Source organism: Vipera berus (genome assembly GCF_964194415.1).
Source record: "Vipera berus genome assembly, chromosome: 2".
NCBI classification, from domain to species: domain Eukaryota; kingdom Metazoa; phylum Chordata; class Lepidosauria; order Squamata; family Viperidae; genus Vipera; species Vipera berus.
In genome coordinates this window covers 144,849,140-144,858,499 of record NC_138203.1, presented here as the reverse complement: position 1 = coordinate 144,858,499, position 9,360 = coordinate 144,849,140, and positions in this window count along the sequence as shown.

Here is a 9,360-nt window from a genome sequence, read left to right as displayed (position 1 = left end):
GGCAAAAGAATCGTCAAAACGTATTGGGAAAAACTAATAAAGCAGAATACTGAGTGATAGACATTTTTTGATTTTTCCCCCCTGTAGAAACAAAAAAAATTGGCTGTATTTGAGCATGTGGTAGTTACACTTGGTCATAAATCATTGCAACAATACAATACACTGAATGAACTGAAGGATTTATTCATGATTTTGAGAACCAAAATAAACTAAAATTAGATGGGAGCAAAAGCTGGCAAACATTACAAGATGACAACTGCTTTGCTGGCTATCTTACAGTTTTTTAGTTTCTTGTAGGTTGATCTGTGTGATAATTAGAATAATATTCTGACTTCTGGGATAGGGGCCCTAGCAACAGAATGCAAAAAACAAAATCATTGCACATACATAAAAACTTCACTTTTATGTATGTTGCCTTGCTTTTGGAATAGAACGGAACAGAACAATAACGAGTTGAAAGTCCAACCCCCCTATACTATTTCAGACAAATGGTTGTCTAATCTCTTCTTAAAAACTTCCAGTGTTGGAGCATCCACAACGTCTGGAGGCAGGTGGTTCCACTGATTAATTGTTCTGTCAGGAAATTTCTCCTTAGTTCTAGGCTGCTTTTATCCTTGATTAGTTTCCATCCATTGCTTCTTGCCTTGCCTTCTACTGTTTTGGAAAATAGGTTGACCTCCCTCCCCCTTCTTTATGGTAGTCCTCAAATATTGGAAGACTGCTATCATGTCACCCCTAGTCCTTTTCATTAAATTAGACATACCAATTCCAGCAACCATTCTTTATATGTTTTAGCCTCCAGTCCCCTAATCATCTTTGTTGCTCTTCTCTGCACTCTTTCAAGAGTGTCAAAATTGGATGCAGTATTCCAAGTGTGGCCTTACCAAAGCATTATAAAGTGGTATTAACATTTCACATGATCTTGATTGTATCCCTCTGTTATTGTAGCTTAGCGCTGTGTTGGCTTTTTCGACAGCTGCAGCAACTGCTAGCTCATATATAAGTGATTGTCCACTAGGACTCCGAGATCCCTCTCACAGTTACTACTGTTGAGCGAGGTACCAACTATACTATACCTGTGGATTTGGTTTTTCTTCCCTAAATGTAGAAACTTATTTTATCACAATTTAATTTCATTTTGTTAGATAGTGCCCAATGTTCAAGTCTGTCAAGATCCTTCTGTGTCTTATTCCTATCTTCTAAAGTGTTAATTATTCCTGCCAGCTTGGTGTCATCTGCAAATTTGATGAGTTTCCCATCTATCCCCTAATCCAAATCATTGATGAAGATGTTGAAGAGTACTAAGCCTAAAACAGAGCCTTGGAGTATTCCACTGCAGATTTCCCTCCATGTAGATGCAGTTCCATTGAGGACTACATGTTGAGTACGGCCAGTCAGCCAGCTACGAATCGCATCTGGTGGTGATGCTGTCTAACCCACATTTTTCTATCTTATCTAGTAGGTTGTGGTCTACTTATCAAATGCCTTGCTGAAATCCAAGTAAATTATATCCGCAGCATTCCTCTGGTCCACTAATTTTGTCATCTTGTCAAAGGATGCAATAAGATTTGTCTGGCATGATCTGTTTTTGACAAATCCTTCTTGGGTTATGGTTATGGCTTTGTTTGCTTCTAGGTGCTCACTGATTCATTGCTTGATTATCTTTTCCAGAATCTTCCCAGGTATTTCGGTCAGGCTGATAGGTCTGTAATTTCCTGGATCTAATTTTCCTTTTTTGAAGACGAGAACTACGTCAGCTCTTTTCCAGTCCTCTGGTAGTTCCCCAGTGCTCTAGGATCTTTAAAAGATGTAGTTCAGTGGTTCTGAGATCACATCTGCCAGTTCCTTGAGAACCTTGGGATGTAATCCATCTGGTCCTGGTGATTTGAACTCGTCTAGGGTGGACAGGTGCTCACTTACCATTTTCTTGCCTTTCTTAATTTGTGTTTCTAATCTCTACAGTACTGTTTTTTCCCTTTGTGTAAAGACGAGTGAAAAAGAAAGAGTTAAGTAGTTATGCTTTCTCCCTGTTGCTTGTCACCTTCCCACTTTCTCCCACTAATGGACCAATTTTTTCCTTGCCTTTTTGTTTTTTTACATGTTGAACCTTTTTTTGTTATTGACTTTTGTCACAAGTCTTAGTTTATTTTGAGCGTTAGCTTTCCTCACTTCATTTTTGCAGGCTCAGGCTATCTGCTGATATTCTGCCTTAGCTTTGTGCCCCTCTTTCCACTTCTTATGCTTGTCCTTTTTTCAGCAATCTTGCTATGGGCCTCATCCAAGAAGTCAAAATGTGTGCTTTTATGAACAGTTATGAATTTCAAGAAGCAAAAACAGCTGAAGGAAAGAAATATACTGATGTAGTTTGAAAAAATTAGTATTATTATTTTAAATCTTCATTTAAAAACGTAAAGGTTCCCCCGCACATGCGTGCTAGTCGTTTCCAACTCTAGGGGCCGGTGCTCATCTCCATTTCAAAGCTGAAGAGCCAGCGTTTGTCCGAGGACGTCTCCGTGGTCATGTGGCCGGCATGACGCCAAAGGCACACGGAACGCTGTTACCTTCCCACCGTAGTGGTCCCTATTTTTCTACTTGCCTTTTTACGTGCTTTCGAACTGCTAGGTTGGCAGAAGCTGGGACGAGTAACAGGCGCTCACTGTTACACGGCACTCGGGATTCGACCCACCAAACTGCCGACCTGATGGACAAGCTCAGCGTCCTAACCCACTGAGCCACCGCATTCCCTAAATCTTCATTTACTACAAAGCTAAGTTATTGATACAAGGATATACAGAAATTTGTGAGCAAAGCAGTGCCCTCCAGGTTCAAAATACCACATATTCTCCTGTCTCATAAAATATGGGAAAAGACGACTGATAATCTTTGAAACCTGTGCGTCAAAGAAGGCAAGATTAAAAAAGAATAGATCTTCAAAGTGGGTGGATTTGTAAGGGCTCAGATAGGTGGCAGCACTTAGCTACCAGAAAAACTACAGTAGGATTACACTGAAGTTGAGTAAACTTAGGAAGGCAGTAGCAAATCACTTTGGGATAAAACAAAGATATCAGAAAAGGTACATGATCATGTAAATGTCACTAAGAATCAAGCTCAACTCAAGATTTTACGTCTATAATTTATATGGATAGATTCACATTTAGTTTCAGCTGCTTTCCCTTGTATTTTAATAAAGATACGCACAACATTAAGACACAATACCAATGTGTTGTGTATACTCTAGGGTTTCTATATGTAAGAATATATTACATTTAAATCAAAATCAGCTGCAGGTGTATTGGAACAACTAAAGAGTACAGGAGGACTTATTTTGATCAGTTCTGTCACCATTAAATACTAGTAATTCTTGAAGATAAAAAATGCCCCAAATTTTCTCATCAAAATGTGTAAAATGGGAACTAGCTGCACTAGTGCGATACAGTTGCATATCAACCAAAAATAGGTCAGACCTTACATTAACTAGGCACATGATGCATAAGTTCATGGGATTGTGCAATAGAATGCATTGGTAACATTGCATGATTCAGAATTAATCACTGGGAGGTTTTTTTCCATGTATGTCACTAATCATGTGATGGGTTTTGGGTAATTCTGCATTCTAAAGAACTGGGTATAATTGGGCAAAGTTAATGAAATGTAGCAATATAACCATACTACAGTGCTTCACAAAATAGTGTTCTAATATGTAGAAGAACATTATGTTCTCTGAAATCCAGGACAGAAGGGTTTAACTTATTAAATATGTGTTAGATGCAATATTGTTACAGTATATGTTAACTCAGACTTGTGTCTATTAAAGATCATCAGCTGATCAAGTTTCTAAGAAATGGGCACATAGAGTCAGAAGTAGATTCCACTGTCCCTCTGTCACCTGACTGGTTCAAAATTAATTGTGAGGTACAATTACAGGTAGACTTCAATGTATGACAATTCGTTTAGTGACCAAAGTTACAACGGCACTGAAAAAGTGAATTGGACCATTTTTCACAGAACTGTTATGGCATCCACGTGGCCACATGCTTGGCAACTTATTCATATCTATGATGTTGCAATGTCCTATGGTGGTGTGATCATCTTTTGTGACCTGAGAAGTAAAGTCAATGGGGAAGCCAGATTCACTTAACAACCAAGATTGCAATGATTCAATTAACTCTGGCAAGCAAAGTCATAAAATGGGGCAAAACTCACTTAACAAATGTCTCACTTAGCAACAGAATTTTGGGGCTCAATTGTCATAAGTTGAGGTCTACCTGTACTTACTTTTATTACATTATTCTTTCACTGTAGAAAATCCTTGCTCTTGGAACCTGTTTGTATGGAGATGCTACATAATTACCCTGTAAACTGCATGGATTTAGAGCTGTGGGAGACATCCGGACAATTGTGATGATAGATTTTAGATGCCAGTGTAGGTTTATATAAACTTTACTGCATGTAAAGTTTATACGTATATAAATATATGACACATTTTAACAGGATTGGTTGGAAATTTATCCTGTTCCAAAGAGAGTAGCTTCTAGCCATTATTATTTTGAGTGGACAGGGGAAAGAGGGACAAGAATTTGAACACTGATTGCTGTAGAAGTTGAACCTCATCTGAAGTACAGGTAATCCTTGTCTAGCAAACAATGGGATCCACAACTCAGTTAAGTGAAACCGTGACTGCTACAAACTCACTTCAGATTTTCTTTGCTTTACAGACTTGCAAAGGTCATAAATGAGGGGATTGGTCATAAAATTATTTTTCATCAAAACAGTGGTCATTACATAAGGCAGTCACTAAACAAGGACTGTGTATAGCAGTCACTGCAAAAAAAAATTAAGGGCTTCTTGGTAAATGTCAGCCATCCAGGTAGACTAGACAGGAAACACAACCAGATGAGACAATTCCACTTTATTGTACAATTAACAGAATTTCCAGGTGCACTCAACATTTGGGGTAGCATGCAGCCTTGAAGTTTCTAGTTTTGACGTTTCCTCTTCTGAAAGAAACATTTCCTGTTTAAAGGTTTCTTTATTTAATGGCAGGAAAATGTTTACAAAGAGCTTTCATAATATTCAATGTGTAGATGTTAAATTGAAAATTAGTAGATCTGTCTGAGTACAAATGTATATGCACCCATGTTCAGGCCTACTCTAGCATTAAGAACAACAAATCGCCTTAATTCCTCCTCTTTCTCCATCAACATCTATCTTTTCAATAGCCTTGTTTAGGGTGCCTAATTCTCTGCAGAGGATGAAGCCAACCAATATGATCAGTTAAAGCAACGTTATGCCAATAAAATTGCTGCATTTTACTCGACGTTGAGTCCACGTGGGCAGGGCCTAGTGTACTGACTGTATCAACATCTTACTAAATTACCTGGGTTTCTTTTTGGCCTATGAACTATGAGGAACTGGACAAGATACTCTCTGGGATTTTTATTTTTATTTTTTTAAATTCCATTTATATCCCGCCCTTCTCCGAAGACTCAGGGCGGCTTACAAGCTTAGCAGTAGCCTTCATTCTATGTATATGCCTGCTTATTAGGGCTTTCACGCACACCCCCAAGCAGCATTATTACAAAGTCAGCTTAATTGCCCCCAACAATCTGGGTCCTCATTTTACCTACCTCGGAAGGATGGAAGGCTGAGTCAACCTTGAAGTCTGAGTCTGCCCCTGCCATGTGTGGCTCCTTCAGGTACCTTGGAGAAAGGGGAGTTGATGTGGTACTGGATGACTTGTTGGTACTCAGATGAGGTAAGTGCACAAATCTTGGTCCTTTTAAACCTCTCAACAGCTTTTGATATCATTGATGGTGGTATCCTTCTGCACCACTAGGGGGGTTGGCAGTTGCACTTTTCTGGAGTGATTCTATCCCTTCCATCTATGGTTTCAGTTGGGGGATGGGGGAGAGATTGACTCTGGCTGTTCCTGTTTGGGGTGCCACAGAGATTGGTGCTCTTCCCACTGTTGTTTAACATCTATGTGAAATCACAGGAAGAAATCATCCGACAATTTGGGCTTTTATACTATGCCAATGATAAACAACTATACAATGCATCTCCAGGTCTGACTGGTGATACTGTTGAAGTCCTGATCAGATGCCTGGAGACTGCAGGTCTGGATAGGAGAGAACAAGGTAAAATGGAATCCCAACAAGACAAGAGCTACGATTTGTTCATCAAGGCCAGGGATAGACAACCATGGCTCTTTTATGACTCGTGGACTTCAACTATGCTGGCTCAGGAATTCTGGGGGTTGAAGTCCACGAGTCATAAAAGAGCCATGGTTGCCTACCCCTGATCAAGGCACTCTGCCTACCCCAGTGGTGTCTTGATGGGGAAGTACTTCTCCTGAAGGGGCAGGTTCATGACTTGGTGTGTCCCCTAGACCTTACAGCTCCTGCTAGAAGAGCAGGCTGAGGCCTTGGTTAGGAGTGCTTTGCTTTGATTGATGTGCCAGTGGGTTCACATTGAATTGGTTGAAATTAAATACCTATTAAGAAACATTCTCCCCTCTCTGTATAACAGTGGCCAAAAACACATTCTAATGAGCATTATTGAAAACAAATGCCTGAAAGCATATTGCCCTAATTCAGATAGCAGTTGATGTATAAGAAACTGTAAATTGACTGGAAACAACTTGAAAAACTTATTTTCAGAAGGGGTTTTTCTCTACACATGTACAGATGTGGCCAATTGGTACTCCTTTTTTTCTTTCTAGGGGGAATTTTAGTTCAACAGATGTTTTGCTTAGTAGTGATTGTATCAGGAATTCAATTAGGTTAATGTATGTAGAATTCTTAGCAGATATATAATGTTAAGTTAGTTACTCCTGGTAGGCTACAGATATTACACAGTAATGTTTTGAGAATTAGCCTTAAAAGAATTCTTTTTTTTTTACATTAACAACATTTTATACTTGAGAAAATGATCAAAACCAATTAATAATCCTATGAACAAAGCTATTGTTCTGAATTATTCTATGTACAATGATCTGTTATACTTTCTCTGCTGCCCGCTCAGCTGATAAGGCCATTAAAAATTAACAGTAATTTAATAAACACTTCAATAGACTTTATTACAGAAAGCCAGGCATTTCCAGGTAAATTACACAGTAGTCAGGCTGGTTTTCCCAGCCATTGCCTGATCACAATGGTACCAAAGGCAGTTACTGTAGTTTTGTTAACTTCCTCATTGTACTTCTGCTTCTGTATTTTTTTCCTAAACTATCAATTAAAAGCATTCTCATTTACCCATCTGCGCACATAATGCCTTTTTAAAATATTTAATCCATTTACACAAGTCCACAGAAACATCATTCTTTAAAGCAATTTTAAAAAAAGACCAGTTTGGCTGTAGCTACTGATCCCTTCTTTTAATCTAATTTTTTGGCCCTGTCTTCCCTTATCAAGTCTGAATTATTATTTTTTAATGATTCACTTTTATTCTTGAATGAGATTTGAAGGGACAAGACAGTTAAGAAGCATATGATACAGGTAGTCCTCGACTTACAACAGTTCATTTAGTGACCGTTCAAAGTTACAGTGGCACTGGAAAAAAACTTTCACACTTAACAACCATTGCAACATCTCCATGGTCACATGATCAAAAATCAGATGCTTTGCAACTGGCTCATATTTATGACAGTTGTGGTGTCTCGGGATCACGTGATCCCTTTTGCAATCTCCTGAGAAGCAAAGTCAATGGGGAAGCCAGATTCACTTAACAACTAAGTTAATAACTTAACAACTGCAATGATTCACTAAACTGTGGCAAGAAAAGTTGTAAAATGGGGCAAAATGTCTCACTTAACAGAAATTTTGGGCTCAGTTGTCATAAGTCTTTCCAAAGCAGTTCTGAAACATGTTCATCTCAGTTCCTGGCAGATGTTGATCTGAGAATACTGATATGCTAGTCTTAATGGGAAAAGATTCAGGATAAAAATTCTATATGGTGAAATTCCATCTTCTGCACAACTATTAAAAATATGCTAACTCCTGAAAGTTATTTCCCATCTCATTTCCTATTTTTATTTACATTGTATTTAGAAATCAACCATCTCCCTTGTACAACAACTCTGGGAGGTGACAAATAGACATAAAAATTAAAACATGGCTGCATGCTCCTCTGTGGGCCTTAAGCCAGCAGCAGAGCCTGGCCATCAAGCATTTCTAAAAGGCCAGGAGAAAGTTGGCATGGTCTCTTAGCAACCACGTAAGATTTTTCTTCATGATGATTTGTCCCTAACCTGGTCTTTCAGGTCTTAAAAAGGCAATCAAATACACACCCAAACAAGTTTTTGGAATTAAGAAAACAGTCCAGGAAATTGAAACTTTGAGGTGGGACATTATGTAGGCTTACAGATTTTTATTTATTTTTTATTTTTTTGAACTACAATTCCTAGCCCAGCCAGGGAGGAGGGAGGCTGGAAGCCAATGTGATGTAGTGGTTAGGGATGCTGAATTCAAGTTGGGAGACTCCCATGGAAGTTTACCATGAGCTCACTGGGCGATTTGGGGGCCAGTCAGTACCACTCAAGCCAATCTACTTTGCAGGGTTGTTTTCAGAGGGACAAAACTGGATACAGGTAGTCCTCAACTTACGACACAATTGAGCCCAACATTTCTGTTGCCAAGTGAAACATTTGAGTGAGTTTTGCCCCACTTTGTGATTTCTTCCCATCGTCGTTAAGTGAATCATTGCAGTTGTTGAAGTTATTAACACGATTGTTAAATAAACCCGGCTTCCTCATCTGCTTTGCTTGTAAAGAAGGTCGCAAAAGGGGATTTACATGAGGACTCCAGGACACTGCCACCGTCATAAATATGAGTCAGTTGCCAAGCATCTGAATTTTGATCAGACGACCATGGGGGATGCAGCAAGGTCTAATGCCTCCCTAAGTAACACCAGCTGCCTGCAATTAGTGCAGGTTCGAGTCCCACCAGGCTCAAGGTTGACTCAGCCTTCCATCCTTCTGAGGTAGGTAAAATGAGGACCCAGATTGTTGGGGGCAATTAAGCTTTGTAATAATGCCGCTTGGGGTGGGTGTGAAAGCCCTAATAAGCAGGCATATACATAGAATGAAGGCTACTGCTAAGCTTGTAAGCCACCCCAGTGGCGTAGCGTGGGTTGTCAGCACCCGGGGCAAGGCAAGTAATTTACGCCACCTCGCTCTCGCACCGCACGCCTGGCACCCCCCTGGCGTAAGAAGAATCGAGCCTCCCGCGATCTCCCGTTCCCCCCCCCCTGAAATTCTCGCCCGCTTTCACAGACTTGTTCTTTTACACCGGCTGCAAGTACCAGGAGCCAAAGGCAGCCTCTCCGAAAGCCTCACACCCAAAGACGCAGGCACGCCCACAC